Source organism: Schistocerca piceifrons, chromosome 1 (assembly GCF_021461385.2).
Source record: "Schistocerca piceifrons isolate TAMUIC-IGC-003096 chromosome 1, iqSchPice1.1, whole genome shotgun sequence".
Taxonomy (NCBI): Eukaryota; Metazoa; Arthropoda; class Insecta; order Orthoptera; family Acrididae; genus Schistocerca; species Schistocerca piceifrons.
Window position 1 is genome coordinate 119,168,417 of NC_060138.1, and position 17,216 is coordinate 119,185,632.

At 43.6% G+C, this 17,216-nt stretch overlaps 1 non-coding gene across 1 annotated transcript; it reads right to left on the minus strand.

Annotated features, from left to right (window-relative positions):
* Positions 1-6,320: 6,320 nt before the first annotated feature.
* Positions 6,321-6,395, minus strand: Trnas-cga. The gene has a single exon. It is a non-coding gene; the product is annotated as a tRNA-Ser (tRNA).
* Between the last annotated feature and the right edge of the window lie 10,821 nt (positions 6,396-17,216).

Here is a 17,216-nt window from a genome sequence, read left to right on the forward strand (position 1 = left end):
CAGATGCTACTTTTGTCAATACAAATTCCTTAATACCATTTATCTTAAAAAATAAAGCAACGCAAAAGAATAACCCACTTACATAAGAACGTGTTTTGTTTAACTGTATATGTACCACCTGAAATTTCCTTGACTACCACCACTGAAGCTGTTGTGATACCTGTACAAAGGACGAAACTGTCATCCAGTGACACACGCCATTCTGAACTGGATATTAAAGCTTAGAACTAAGAATCAGGCTGTTACCAAGTGCTAGATAAAATCTCTCAGCGGCATTCCTGGAAATGAAACAGCAGGGAAGTTAGTTAATGCAGACACTTACGAATGGATCGTAGTATAGGAGTACCAGCTGTAGTTCTCTTAAAACTCCTTAGACTAGTGATCAGTGAAATTTTGGCTTGAGAATAGCTAGATGGATCCAAATAAAACAACAGAAAGCACGCTAAAATAAACAAGGGCTGGCAACTAATTCCGCTAGGAAAGAAGGAAGCCAGATTAGATCTTAATGCTTTGTCGACATCTCACGTAATTTTAAGTTGTCCTGCCTTTAGCAGAAATAACAGTTTCCCTGAACTATTATTACAGCCAGTATGCACATTTATCAAGACTGCACTTAATAGTAAGTTTCGTCTATTTCTTTGCATGTTTTAAATGGTTCAAATGGCTCTGAGCACTATGCGACTTAACATCCGTGGTCATCAGTCCCCTAGAACTTAGAACTACTTAAACCTAACTAACCTAAGGACATCACACACATCCACGCCCGAGGCAGGATTCGAACCTGCGACCGTAGCAGTCGCGTTGCACGTTTTACAAGCGAGAATGTATGTAAGCAGCTGGAGTTGCAGAGAGAGGTGGCAGTTCATCGCTCTATGCAGGGTGGTCAGAAACACTCTGAAAAGCTTCTAATGGAGTTGCAGGGTGGGTTCAACTGAGAAACAATAGTTAATAAAACGACTCTGCGTCGTTTGCGAGATAATTAGCATAGAAGTGATACATGCAAGCCGTTGCGGAAGCAAATTCAGGTGATCCGTCAGATACAGTTACTGTCAGTTGTTTTCATAAGGTATGAAGACAGCGCAGGAGACTGCTCAGCCTTTGGCTCGGGTTCGATCCTTACTGTCGTCCTATGCCCAATTTTTGTATTGTTCTCTTGTTCGGTCTTAGAAAACCAAACGTAGGACACGTTTAGCCACAGTGTCTCCGGTGGGTCGCTTGAATTTAAGCGCCCAACCGCCTGATGTTAGTTAATTCGGAAACGGCGCAGTGCTTCGTATGTTTTCCTTAACAATTATATGTCAGTTTTTCAGACTACACTGTATACGACGCGATTAATTAGTGTCCTTGAATAGAGAAGCTAGGGTAAGAGATACAGTGAAACATACTCACTGCATGTAACTTGTCTACAAGCTGCGTTACTTACAATCTACTGGTATCAATGCCGACTCTGCCACTCAGGTGTTTTTTATGCTCATTATTGTTCCGTTGCACAAAGTAAGCTAGTTCTACCCTTCTCTCTATTCCTTTAAGAAATTGTAGTCACCGTTACGATAATATTTCATGGTTGTAAAGTCTATAGAGAAAAGAGCAGTTTATTAAGGGCGTTTTCAGGATTCGTTTTTGCATGTTATCCGAATTTAGATGAGCGGTAGTACGCTTAGAATGACAACAGAAAATTTCCATTTCTCTTTAGGACACTGCATAGGTGCGCAACAATGTGGAGGGCAGCTTTTGCTAGTCTATGGAAACATGGTATATGGTCAATATAAGAAAACAAACGCAGACGAAAGGATAGTAATTAGCATCGACAGGGAGAAGCCCCCAAGGCAGCGTTAAATTACGATTTGTGGGCGGAAATTTCAAGCACTTCATAGAAGAACCTTCTACTCATAGAACGTAAAAATGATTGCAATACGTTTCTACTCATGGAACATGAAAATGATTATTTTTAATAAGTGAACTAAAGTTGTAATTGTAAATTTGTCTTTACTTTTGGCTTGACTTGAATCACTGATGTACTTTTAGAAAAAATAATACTTATGGTCTGAAAAAGGGCATTGATAATCTTAATATCTTAAGAAATTATGTGTGTTAATATGATTGAAATTCAATCTGAAACAAAAACATTATACCTTACGTTTTACTGTTAATAGACAAAAATATAATATTCTTTGTTTTTATGTCTGTTACCAAGCAGGTGAAGTCTGGTAATCGTTAGTATTAATTACAGAAATGCGATAAAAAATAGATACGGTATTCCATTTCATGTCACTTTAACGCAGCACACTTTGGGCTGTAAGTTGTATTTTACGAGTTCGAACATGATGTACCTACGTGGTCGAACGCACAAAACAAAACAGTCGTACATGTAACAACTGCATTGGAAGGATCTACTACGCTATCCTTATACTTTTACACTGCAGTGCCAAAGAAACTGGTATAGGCATGCATATTAAAATAAGAGTTATATAACCAGGCAGAATAAGGCGCTGCGGTGGGCAACGCCTATATAAGGCAAGTGCCTGGCGCAGTTGTTAGATCGGTTTGCGCTGTTACAATGGCAGGTTATCACGGTTTAAGTGAGTTTGAACGTGATGTTGTAGTCGGCGCACTAGTGATGGGACACAGCATCTCCGAGGCAGCGATGAAGTGAGGATTTTCCCGTACGACAATTTCACGAGTCTAACGACAGAAGTGCAAACCTTCCGCAAATTGGACCATCAACAAGTGTCATCGTGCGAACCATTCAACGAAACACCATCGATATGGGCTTTCGGAGTCGAGGGCCCTCTCGTGTACCCTTGATGACTGCACGACACCTTTACGCCTCGTCTGGGTCCGTCAGCACCAACGTTGGATTGTTGATCAAAGGAAACAGGTTGCGTGGTCAGAGGAGTCTTGTTTCAGACTGTATTGAGCGGATGGACGTGTACGGGTATGGAGACAACCTCATGAATCCATAGACCTTTCATGTCAGCTGAGGACTGTTCAACCTGGTGGAAACTCTGTAATGATGTGGGGTGTGTGTAGTAGGAGTGATGTGGGACCCCTGATGCGTCAAGATACGACTCTGTCAGGTGACACGTACGTAAGCATCCTATCTGATAACCTGCATCCATTCATGTCCACTGTGTGTTCCGACGCACTTGGGCAACTCCAGCAGGACAATGAGACAGCCTACACATCCAGAATTGCTACAGAATGGCTCCAGGAACATTCTTCTGAGTTTAAACACTTGCGCTGGCCATCAAACGTCCCAGATATGAACATTATTGAGCATATCCGGGATGTCTTGCGACGTGCTATTCAGAAGAGATCTCCATCCCCTCGTATTCTTACGGATTTATGGACAGCCCTGCAGAATTCATGGTGTCAGTTCCCTCATGTACTAATTCAGACATTAGTCGAGTCCGTGCCACGCCGTGTTGCGGCACTTCTACGTGTTCGCGGGGGCCCTGCACCATATTATGTAGGTGTACCAGTTCCTTTTGGCCCTTCAGTGTATTTTCCATGTTTCTGCATTACTGGAACTACCATAGTCAGCTTCCATTCTGCGGTGTTGATGACTTGGACTCTCAGTCGACGGTCATTTCACAGAACGTCAGTTTATTTTCTCCTTGATCAATAGTGCAGCCGTAAATGTATCACATATCCGCGTTAACAGCGACAGCGCTGACTTGATTTATACTGAGTGCTCGAAAATTACACCATTAAACTTCTAGGAAAAATGGAAGGTGTCTTGAAGACCAAAACATCATCCAGCGACGTTACAGAGCGATGAAGTTACAGATGGCGGCCCTGCCGCCAGGGCACCACTTCGGTTGCAACCCTTAGTTTGTACGCTGATGGACCATAGACGGAACGGCTGATAAAGTTGTTTGTTTAGTGCTTGCGACTGACTGACACGACAGGCAGTGGAGAAAATGGAGCTAGATCCAGCGTAGGCGAGTCTTGTGTCCCACGACTGCGATGCTCTGTTGCCTCGATGGATGACTCTTTCGGACACAGGTGTCCATGTGCGGTTTATTTTTCTTCTGAAACCCACTAAAATCTCCAGGTTTTTTGTTGTTGTTGTTTACAGAAGAAAAGTTAACCACGTATCAAAACTTGTTTCCGGAACCGTCACCCACCGAGGCCACAGATTATTGCAGTCAGCGACTAGGGGTGCCTACGCTGGTGTGGGCAAGCGCCAGGCGAAGGCGTCTATAACTTCAGTGCTCTGTAGCGTCGTTGAATGACGTTTGGGGACACGGTGTCCTATCCACATTTTCTTCAAGACATGCTCTACATCCCTTCGAAGATTGGTGGCATAATTGTGGACACAATGTATGTCCAACGACGACTATAGCCAAGTTCACATAACACTGACTCCTTAGCTGTCATAGTGAGGCGCAATGGATAGCAGCAGGGGCTGTTACAACTTTCCCACGTTTCAGCAGAAGCGTTGTATGTCATTCTAATGTAACAGTACACAGGGAATCTGCAATGCTTAATACTTACTTCTGGGTACTGCCGGAGGCAATTAGTATAAGTTTTTGCTTAGGAATCTGTGTTCGGAACGGTGTATTTCCGCATTACAAGGAAAACAAAAATCTTCTAGCAAGCAAAATGCAATGAGTCTCTGCACGATATGTTTTTATACTAGCATTGTACGAACGCATATGTCGTTGTTCTTATCCCACACCATTGATACGTGGGACTTAGGGAAGCGGTGTGGTCGAGCGGTTCTAGGCGCTACAGTCTGGAACCGCGCGACGGCTCCGGCCGCAGGTTCGAATCCTGCCTCGGGCATGGATGTGTGTGATGTCTTTAGGTTAGTTAGGTTTAAGTAGTTCTAAGTTCTAGGGGACTGATGACCTCAGATGTTTAGTCCCATAGTGCTCAGAGCAATTTGATCTGAACTTAGGGAAGGCAGGAAAAGCTGTGGGCGGGACCTAATCAGTTACCGTTGGTTGCACAGTAAACACATACACTTTACTCAAGGAAATAATTTTTTAAAAACAATCATTTAAAAAAATTGACTGTAACAGAAGCTACGCTGACGCCTAAAGCCTTATTAAGAGGAATTAAAATTATTTGTCGGCTGAAGGCCACAAGGAATAGGAGTAATTTAAACAAAATATTCTTTAACTTCTACTACGTAATCACCAGCCGTGAATTTAAGTTCTAGCTGTTGTCATTTCTGCTACCTCTCATTTCTTTCGTCTTTTTTCTATTTACTCGTAGTCCATATTCTGTACTCATTAGATACTTCACTATTTCACATATCCTGTAATTCGTATTCACTTTCATTGAGGATAGCAATGTAATCAGTGAATCTTATCATTGACCTTCTTTCGCCTGGAATTGTATTGTCACTCTTTGACCTTTCTTTTATTTCCATTATTGTTGCTTCGACATGTAGATTGAACAGTAGGGGCGAAAGATTGCGTCCCTTTGTTACACCCGTTTTAGTCCGAGCACTTCGTTCTTGGTCATCCATTGTTACTGTTTCCTCATGGCTCTTGCACATATTGTATATTACCCACCTTCCCCTATAGCTAACCCCTATTTTTCTCAGAATTTGGAACATCTTGCCCCATTGACGTTGTCGAACGCTTTTTCCAGGTCGACAAATCCTATGAACGTGTCTTGATTTTTCTTCAGCCTTGGTACGTCAGTACTGCCTCTCTGGCGCCTCTACCTTTCCTAAAGCCAAACTGATAGTCATCTAACACTTCCTCAATTTTCTTTTTCATGCGTCTGTAAATTATTTTTGCCAGCTACTTGGATATATGAGCTGTTATGCTGGTTGTGCGACAATTCTCACACTTGTTGGCTCTTGTAATCTGTGGAACTGTGTGGATGATATTTTGCCGGAAGTCAGATGTTATATAGCCACCAGACTCATACATTCTAAACACCAATGTAAATCGACGTTCTGTTGCCACTTCCCTCATTGAGTTTAGAAATTCTCATAGGATGTTATCTGTTCACGATGTTATCAATTCGCCTTATTCGATCTTCAATCTTCCAAAGCTCTTATATATTCTGACCCTAATACTGGATCCCTTATCTTTTCTGTATCGACTCTTGTGTCTTTTTATATCACGCTATCAGACAGTCTTCCCCTCATAGAGGTCTTCAATGTACTCTTTCCACTTTTCTATATGCCGAGACAGTTCTTCTGACAGTCACTTCCTTTTCCATTTCTTCAAATCGTTGAGCAGCCATTTCACTTAAGATTTCCTACATTCTCTGTTCATTTCATTCCTAAGTGACTTGTGTTTCTGTATTTCTGAATTTCCTTCAAGATGAAACTTCCTGGCAGATTAAAACGGTGTGCCGGACCGAGACTCGAACTCGGGACCTTTGCCTTTCGCGGGCAAGTGCTCTACCAACTGAGCTACCCAACCACGACTCACGCCCCGTCCTCACAGCTTTAATTCCGCCAGCCAGTACCTCGTCTCCTACCTTCCTACCGGGATTAAAGCTGTGAGGACGGGGCGTGAGTCGTGGTTGGGTAGCTCAGTTGGACGCCGGCACGGTAGCTCAGCGTGTTCGGTCATAGGGCTAGCTGCCCTCTGTAATAAAAAAAAAACTGAGTTACTGGATCAACAATGAACTAAAACGGGTGTCTTTCGCCATCCGCCCAGAGCAGTTAAAAAAAAAAAGAAAAAAAAGAAAAAAGTTGGTAGAGCACTTGCCCTCGAAAGGCAAAGGTCCCGAGTTCGAGTCTCGGTCCGGTACACCGTTTTAATCTGCCAGGAAGTTTCATATCAGCGCAGACTCCGCTGTAGAGTGAAAATTTCATTCCTTCAAGATTTTTGCACTTCCTTATTTCACCGATCAGCTGAAGTAATTGTCCTTTTAGCCATAGTTTCTTCGCAGTTACCTTCTTTGTACCTATGTTTTTTTCCAATTTCTGTGTTTCTAGATTTTAGAGATGTCCACTTCTCTTCAAATGAACTGCCTACTGAGTTATTCCCTATCGCAACATATATAGCCTCAGAGAACTTCAGGCGCATCTCTTCATTCCTTAATACTTCCTTATTTCACTTATTTACGCACTGCTTCTTCCTTACTAGTCTCTTAAACTTTAGCTTTCCCTTCATCACCAGTAAATTGTGATCTGAGTCTATATCTGCTCCTGGGTACACCTTACAATCCAGTATCGAATTTCGGAATCTCTGCCTGACCATGATGTATCCAAGTCAAATCTTCCCGTATCTCCAGACCTTTCCCAAGTTCACCATCTCCTCTTGTGATTCTTGAAAAGAGTGTCCGCTATTGCTATCTAAAATTTACTGCAAAACTCAATTAGTCTTTCTCATCTCTCTTTCCTGGTACAATATTATACCGTGACCCTTTCTTCTTCTCCCTTTCCTATAACGGCACTGCAATCCCCCATACCGTCATCTTCCTTTACTTCTCAATTACAAATTCAGTATCCTCGTGTACTTTCTCTACATTTTCATCTTCTGCTTTCGATGTCGTCATGTATACCTGAAGTGTTATTGTCGGTGTTGGTTTACAGTGGCAACTGATAAGAACAACCCTATCACAGAACTGTTCACAGCGACCTATCCTCTGCCCTGCCTCCATATTCATAACGAATCCTACTCCCTTTATACCATATTCTTTGGTTCAAATGGCTCTGAGCACTATGGGACTTAACTTCTGAGGTCATCAGGCCCCTAAAAGAACTACTTAAATCTAACTAATCCAAGGACATCACACACATCCATGCCCGAGGCAGGATTCGAACCTGCGACCGTAGCGATCGCGCGGTTCCAGACTGTAGCGCCTAGAACCACTCGGCCACCACAGCCGGCTATACCATATTCTGCTATATCCTTGAGTATACGCGTCTGACCAGAAATCGTTGTCTTCTTTCCATTTCACTTCACTGACGCCCACTACACCTATGTGTCCTGAGCCTTAACACTTTCGTTTTCAGATTTTCTAGCTTCCCTACAACGTTCAAACTTTTCACATTCCACTCCCTGACTTGACGAACGTTATTCGTTTGTTATTCAGTCTTTTCCTCATGGTCACCTGCCCCTCGGCAGTCCTCTCTCGGAGATCCGAATGGGGGACTTGTCCGAAATCTTTTGCCAATGGAGAGATCATCAGTACACTTTTTCAGTTACAGGCCGCGAGTCCTTTAGATACGTATTATCTGTCCTTATTGCTGTGGTTTCCATTGTCTTCTGTATCCTCATGCAGCTGATCATTATTTATTCGTCCGCTTTTAGGGAGTGTACTGAATATCTGTCCTCTCCTCCGCCATCTTTGACAGGGCCGTTGACAAAATCAGGGTGTGTTCGGTCGCCATTGCTGGTGATTTTCATTCAAAATTGAAACTGTGGCGGGGCTTGAATCCCTGACCTAGGAAGTTTTGGTCACTCATCAAAAAAGCTACCCCTAGACCCCTTTTTAAGAACCGCATCTGTGAGGCTCGTAGTCCTTTTCGATGTCGAACACTCACTTCCATGTGTCACCGTTGATACTGACATCATTTTGTAGAACGTAAATAGAGTTTCTTTTGTTACAAAAGTTCTGAGTCTTTGTTTCTATAAAGAAATTCCCAAAATTTCACCACAAGAACCTATTAAAAAGCTTTAAATTTTTTTTATGAATGAAAACCCTTTAAGGCCAGATGAGGTGTATACAGGTTCATTTAACAGGCAGCTGAACCGGTTTCACACCCTCATAGTTTTACCTTCAGGTGATAATAGTTTCCGCTTCATAAGGCAGCAGAGGATGTACAGGGATAGGCAAAATAATGTGAACACGGTTTATTAATAAGGGGTTTGACACCCATCTGCCCGAAGTACAGCTGCGATTCTTCTTGGAATACTGGCATATAATGATTGTGTATCTCCACTGGATTGTTATGCCATTATTCGATCAGAACCTCTTCTAACTCCTGTAGTGACGAGGGAGGCGGAAATCTGCTCCGGAGTCTGCGCTCCAATACCGCACACAAGGTTACGATAATGTTCAAGTCCGGGGACGTGCTGGCCAGGGAAGACGCTGCAGTTCAGTTGCATGCTCCTCATACCACTATTGTACTGTCCTGGCTGTGTGAATTGGTTCAAAAATGGTTCAAATGGCTCTGAGCACTATGGGACTCAACTGCTGAGGTCATTAGTCCCCTAGAACTTAGAACTAGTTAAACCTATCTAACCTAAGGACATCACAAACATCCATGCCCGAGGCAGGATTCGAACCTGCGACCGTAGCGGTCTTGCGGTTCCAGACTGCAGCGCCTTTAACCGCACGGCCACTTCGGCCGGCCCTGTGTGAATTGGTGTATCATCGTCATGAAACATGGCTTCATAGTTGAAGTGCACCTGATCACCTAAAATGTTGACAAAATCGTTGGCTGTAACACGGCCTTTGAGGGTAATACCATGATATGGCTGCCCAAACCATCACACTTTCACCTCCATGCTTAACAGCTGGAATCAAGCAACTTGGATTGTAGGCTTCTTTTTGCATTCTCCAGACGTAAACCCTGCCTGATGTTGGAAATAACGAAAACGTTGACTCGTCGGATCATATGTTATGTTTCAACTGATCAGCCGTACAGGATTTATGCTCTTGACACCATGTTTTACGCTTCTTTGCGTTGGTTACCGTCACTAATGGTTTCGGTATAGCAACTCGTCCATGAATATTCGCTTTACGGAGTTCTCGGCGGACAGTGTCGATAGATACGAGGTCTCTAAGGAGGCTATACAGTACTGCAGTCACTTTAGCCGTCGTAGTTTTGTGTTGTTTTGACACAATTCGTGTTAGCGTACGTCGGTCTCGAGTTTAGTTTTGATTTGCGCCCACTATTACGTTTATACGATTATGTCTTTCCATGTTCTGTGTAGATTGTCATGACTGTTGAAACAGTTGCTCTATAAACATTCAATAAGTTTGCTGTCTTGGTTACTGATGCTCCAGCTAATCGGGGCCCCACAATCTGCCCTCTTTGGAACACTGTTAGGTCTTTCGCTGCACGTCGACCTCGGCTCTGAATGCAAATACGAAGTGTGCACTACTCGTAAACAACCTGTACTGATGCCTAATCCGTACTGAACAAGCACAGTCCAGTGCGACACTTGCCTACCTGCGTGATGACCGTCAAACACAACCATTCCATTACTACCACTGTTCACATTATTTTTCCTATCCCCTGTACGATGTCCAAGCATTAAGGTTGTAAACCCGTTAATTAAAAAGGTTGATCATCGAATGGCTAATCTTGGATTTTACACGCCGTAACGTGAACTTCGAAAGTATCAAAACTCATGCGCCATTAAAATACCCAAGGCTGCGTTAAAATAGACTCAGAGGCTAAAAAGTTTGCGCCATATTAAAGGTAGGGCTAAAGTGCAAAGAGGACTGCATTTAGCACAGATAAGATCTCCGGCAGGTGAATAAAACCATAGTTCACGTCGATGACCAGTAAAACTGAGCCAAGACAGTTTTGAAAAAATTATGAATATTTAAAGTGGTTATCCAGTGATAGGTTCTTACATCATCCTATTGAGAGTCCCTCTTGTATGAATTATATCTATTACAGTGGGCTGTTGTGACAGGCACACAGTAGAAGAGGTCACTGAAAGTTACTAATACGCTTGCGTTAATACCTGTGGTTGATATAACTACAAGTAGTTCCGCGAGTCCCCTTCTGTCTTGAATACTAATAATTTCCTAAGAAATTTAAAGAGCCTACTCTTCCTGTTCTCTGACAATTCATTATTACCTTGCTGGGAATTGGCTCCTGAACTCTGAAAGCCATTAACATTCGTTTTCTTTGAAGGTCACAGTAAGATCGTCATCAAAGAGTTATGTAGTAGAACAATCCATGTCGTTGAAGCCATAAGTGTAAAAGCGTAACTTACTTGTCTGTTGTCTTAGTATGTTAACACTGATACACTATGTGATCAGAAGTATGCGGACACGTGGCTGAAAATGACTTACAAGTTCGTTGCGCCCTCCATCGGTAATGCTGGAATTCAGTATGATGTTGGCCCACCCTTTGCCCTGATGACAGCTTCCACTCTCGCAGGCGTACGTTCAGTCAGGTGCTCGAAGGTTTCTTGGGGAATGGCAGCCCATACTTCAAGGAGTGCTGCCCTGAGGAGAGGTATCAACGTCGGTGAGGCCTGGCACGAAGTCGGCGTTCCAAAGCATCGAAAAGGTGTTCTATAGGATTCAGTCCAGGACTCTGTGCAGGCCAGTCCATTACACGGATGTTATTGTCGTGTAGCCACTCCGCCACAGGCCGCGCATTATGGACAGGTGCTTGATCGTGTTGAAAGATGCAATCACCATCCCCGAATTGCTCTCCAAGAGTGGGAAGCAAGAAGGTGCTTAAAACATCATTGTAGGCATGTGCTGTGATAGCGCCACGCAGAACAACAAGGGGTGCAAGCTGCCCCCCCCCCCCCCCGCCCTCCCCACAACACAACACACCACAACACTACCGCCTCCGAATTAGCCGGCCACGGTGGCCGAGCGGTTCTAGGCACTTCAGTCCGGAAGCGCGCGAATGCTACGGTCGCAGGTTCGATCCTGCCTCGGGCATGGATGTGTGTGATGTCCTTACGTTAGTTAGGTTTAAGTAGTTCTAAGGGACTGATGACCTCAGATGTTAAGTGCCATAGTGCTCAGAGCCATTTGAACCTCCGAATTACTGTTGGCGCACTACACGCTGACAGATGACGTTCACCGGGTATTCGCCATACCCACACCCTGCTATTGGATCCCCACATTGTGTACCGTGATTTGTCATTCCACACAACGTTTTATCACTGTTCAATCGTCCAATCTTTACGCTCCTTACACCAAGCGGAGGCGTCGTTTGGCATTTACCGGCGTGATGTGTGGCTTATGTGCTGTCTAACTGTCGTAATACTTGCAGTGGATCCTCATGCAGTTTGGAATTCCTGCGTGATGGTCTGGACAGATGTCTGCTGATCACACATTACGACCCTCTGCAACTGTCGGCGGTGTCTGTCAGTCAACAGACGAAGTTGGCTGTACGCTTTTGTGTTGTACGTGTCCCTTCACGTTTCCACTTCACTATCACATCGTAAACATACGGTGTCATTGGGTCTTCATACATAAAAGGGACGAGAGACGCCATCTTCCGCCTATTTGAAGTCAGTTCTGAGCCGTGCGTGGTTCGCGCTCGTGCCATCTCTTATTTTACATCCTTTTTTTCGTGTTGGCAACTCGTTATGTTAGTTTCAATTTCTGTTGTCACTGAGTTGCTGCTTTGCCTGCCCGTCAGCTGCAGCAGCAGCTCCTATCGATATAGTCCTCACGTGTTATCTTTGCTGCACTGCTGTTACAGCCCGGTTGTGGTCTGTCGTGGAGTCAGTTGGAACGTGCCAGGACAGTGTCGGAGCGTGTGGGGGCTGTTTCGAGTGCTACGAGGTTCGTGGCTCACCAACACAGGACATGAAAGTTGAGTGGTGATTTAATTACCGAAGCCCAGTCTGTTCACGTTGTCCCGTTGGTTGGTGGTGAGCTGTTGCTGGTATTCCCGGGAGCAATAGCGAGTGTTCGAGTTGGTGAAGATATAGCCACCATGTGGTGGAATTAACTATATTTGTCGATTTGGAATTCAAGTGCACCAGCGGAATTTTCAGCCTTGTGGCCTTTAATGTTCCGGTTACCTTCCCAGGTCGCTGACGTTAATTCAGGCAGTGTCCTTTCCTTACCTGTTGTCGCTGTCTAACATGGTGTATAGTTTTTGAAAGCTTAATGTATATTTGGTTGTGGGCGACTGTGTCTGTAACGTTTTGGCTTTGGAACTCTCGTATACTGGTCGGTGGTTAGCAAGTCGTCTTGTCGGTGGGTCCCTGACTGTCTCTTGGTTGTGTTGCCAACGAATCAAATATAGTTGGGCCGACTTCTTGTCTCACCTAAGCGAACGTTAAGATTTCAAGGGCAGACCGAGCCCCCTGGAAAATTCTGAGCGCCGTTCCCTATACTGCCTTTCTTGTTGGCGTTTGATTGTGTATTTTTAATGGCTCATAGCGGCTGGTTGGAATTTGTATGCTTGTAATTGTGTTTTTAAAATCAAAGGCCTTCATCCGTTTTAAAAGTGTTTTTCTAAATTGGGCAAGTCTTACGTTGTCTGAAGATAAAGCTTGGGGCTTCTGCCTGTTGAAACTTTATTGCATTGTTTTTAAAAGCATCGGCCTTCAGCTGCTTGAATTTTTAAGGATCTTAATTATCAAGTATTACCTTTTGGACGATAAAGCTGTTGGCCTTCTGCCTGTTGAAAATTTATTGTAGTTGTATTGTTCTTAAAATGATAAGCCTTTAGCCGCTTTAAAATTTTGGATTCTTACTTATCAAGTCTTACATCACTTTGGCTTAAATACTATTTAAGGTTTAAAGCAGTGGGTCTTCTGCCTTGGATAATTGGTTCGAGTTTTTTTAACCAAAGGCCTTCAGCCGTTTTGGAGTAAGGTTTCTTATTGTTCATAAAGCTTGGGCCTTCTGCCTATTGAAAGGTTATTGTAGTTATGTTTTTTAAATTTATCGACCTTCAGCCACTATTAAAAAACATAAACTATCTGACTAGTCAAGTCTTACATCGCTTGGCCTTAAATACTATTTAAGATTAAAGTCTAGAGCCTTCTGTCTCAATATATATATACAGGGTCCACCAAAAATATCTCTGGAACAATAACAGCTGTTGGAAAACGACTTTCAAAAATGGTTCAAATGGCTCTGAGCACTATGGGACTTAACATCTATGGTCATCAGTCCCCTAGAACTTAGAACTACTTAAACCTAACTAACCTAAGGACATCACACAACACCCAGCCATCACGAGGCAGAGAAAATCCCTGACCCCGCCAGGAATCGAACCCGGGAACCCGGGCGTGGGAAGCGAGAACGCTACCGCAAAACGACTTTCACCGGTATCAATGTAGGGCTGGGGCCCATGAATGTACATATTTTGAAACATTCTAAAACGAAAGCATATGTGTTTCTTAACGCAAACTTATGTTTTTTTAAATGGACCTCCTATATTTTTTCTTCAGCAATCCATAGCATGACAAAGCACATACACAATGGCGTTGATTGTATCGCAATATTCCCATTACATCCCGAGATATTAAGACGCGAAGTTGACGCTTGAAACACCCGACATGCGCTGCTAGCGCACGTCCTGAGGCTCAGGCGTGAACCCCATGCTGCCCGTAATCGCGATGTGATTGACATGCGTAATCACACTTCCATACTTATCAAGAGGTCCGAAACGATACGGTCTGCTACCATCCTGCATTAACGCATGGGGTCACGCCTGAGCCTCAGGACGTGCGCTAGCAGCGCATGTCGGGTGTTTCAAGCGTCAACTTCGCGTCTCAATATCTCGGGATGTAATGGGAATATTGCGATACAATCAACGCCATTGTGTATGTGCTTTGTCATGCTATGGATTGCTGAAGAAAAAATATAGGAGGTCCATTTAAAACAACATAAGTTTGTGTTAAAAAACACATATGCTTTCGTTTTAGAATGTTTCCAAATATGTACATTCATGGGCCCCAGCCCTACATTTATACCGCTGAAAGTCGTTTTCCAATAGCTGTTATTGTTCCAGAGATATTTTGGGTGGACAAGATAGCTGGGAAACCCTCTCTCTCTCTCTCTCTCTCTCTCTATATATATATATATATATATATATATATATATATATATATATATATATATATATATATATCGACAGAAAACGTCTTTAATTCTAAACACAAACAAAATTTTAAGGCGGCTGAAGGTCCATCATTTTAAGAAAATAATACAACTACAATAAATTTTCAACAGGCAGGAGGCCCACAACTTTATCTTCCAAAAGGTAATACTTGTAATTAACATCATTAAATATTCAAGCAGCTGAAGGCCGACTAAATACAACTGCTACATATATAGCAGTTGTATTTAGTTCATGGGCGTTCAGCCGTTTTAGAATTAAAGACGTTTTCTGTCGATAGTCAAGCTTAGAAGTTGCATTGTAGTTTTTGGACAATTGAATAAAGTGTTATGTTTGGAGTGTAGCTGACAGGCGCTCATTCTGGCCCCCTTCCACAATTCCTACTACTTGTCCTGCGGGTTTAGCATGGTGTCTCAAGTTCATAGTTGGAGCAGGTTAATGACCATCTTCAGCGAGTGAGTTGCCGCTATTATGCGTGCATTGTTACTTCGGCTATTGATCGCGCAAGTCACTACAGTGCTCTCAGTGATCAATTTGCGAGTGCTAATCGGCAATAATTCCGACGCGATGCAATAGCGCGCGAGCCGAATAGTAGAAGTGGTGATCGTCGCTTACTATATTAGAATATACTGTTTAGCAGAGAGGCGGCCTTATATTCTTCGCAAGTGCTACCTCGTATGCAGGTATTGCACCTAATTTAAAGTTCTCTGGCGTTTCCTTCTTTGTCCAGCATCTGTTAACGTAATTGATTAATCTGGATTTCAGAGTGGGAGATGCATTTTTCATCAGTTCTTTGACAAATCTGTCGTTGCCAGTGTTTTTCTATTTGTACTGAATTTCTTCACCTAAATTTAATATTTAATTGACGCAGTTCTCGCTTTTCGTTCGTGTCGGAAAGTGAACCGATTTTGTAAGTTCCTGATCAGGAGTGAATTACTTGTATTTAATCTCACCTGAGTGCTTTGCTAGTTTAGTTTTTGAATCTCTGCGTGTTAATCAAGTTTATTAGACACAGGTCTTTCGCTTTCGTCAGTGTATACAGTAGAGACCCGTAGCGCGTATGGGTAATCCTTCGTTTGTCTGAAATTTTTCACGTTCTTTAGTATGGGTAGGCCCAGTAATTGGAGTGTGAGGATGTGGGCTGAGTTAGTGACACTTCGGTCCCAGCTCCAGGCTATGATGTCTTCGGTTACACAGCTTGAGGCTGCAGTGGATGGGCATCACTACTGTGGGCCAGCTATGGGGATACAAGGGATGTCCAGCACAAGACCGCATATCGGTCCGCACCCATCGCCAGCCCAACTACTGCTCACACTGAGGTTGACCCCCCCACCCACGGTCGTGTGGGACGTCACCTCAGAAGGGGCCCAACGTAAGGCCTCCCCAGTTAGTCTGACAAACAGGTTCCAGGTGCTGTCTGTGGCTGACACCGTCCCTCAGCCAGATTCAGTCGCTTGTTCTGTTTCAGAGGAAACCTCTCAGGCTCCAAGATCCGGACAGAGGATGGGATTATTGATAGTTGTGATCTCCAATGTTGGGGTCCCTTAGTGAAATGGCAGCCAATGAGAGGAACAAAAGGAATGTGCACTCCCTGTGCATATCGAGAGGACTCATTCCACACGTGTAATTAGTCTTTCCGGATGCCATGAAGAGCACAGGGTGCAGCCAACTGCAGCGAGTCACTCACCTCGGTACCAGAGATGTGTGTCGCTTTGGATCAGAAAATATTCTCTCTGGTTTCCAGTGGCTGTCATTAGTGGTAAATGCTGCAAGTCCTGCTAGCGAGATGAGATCAGATTTCACCATTTGCAGCATAGTCGATAGGACCGATTGCAGACCTCTGGTACAGATTCGACTGGAGTGTTTGAAATATAAGCCCAGACGGTTCTGTTACCGTATAGGCTGCAGATTCCTTGATTCGCGCCATAGGGTGGTGAGGTATCGTATTTCGGAAAGCTGACTTAAGGCGGACATAAGTTCAGCTGACATTTTTGCGAAGAACCTGATGGCGTTCAGAAAGGATAGGCTAATCACAGTTGGCGCTGGCGTGTTTGTTATTGTTAGCGAAATTGAAGTTGATAGTTCCTGTGAGTCAGTACGGGCAGACGTCATTCCTGGCGTCTGGAGTAAAAAAGGAATTGGATCCTTTTATCAACCTCCAATCTGAGACTATACAATTGCTGAATGGATCAAAGAAAACTTGAGTCTAGTTTCAAAAACGCACTTGATTCATACACTTATAGTTGGTGGTGACACCAATTTATCCTCGATATGTTGGCGAAAGTACCTGTTTCAATCCTGAGGCACTCATAAAGCATCACCCGAAATTATGCAAAATGCATTCTCTGACAATTATTTCGAGCAGTTACTTCATGGGTCCACTCGAGTACTAAACGTCCGTGAAAGCACACTTAACCTCTTAGCAACAAATAATCCAGAGGTAATGACGAGCAACAAAATTGATACAAGGATTAGTGAACACAGGGGTGTCGTAGCG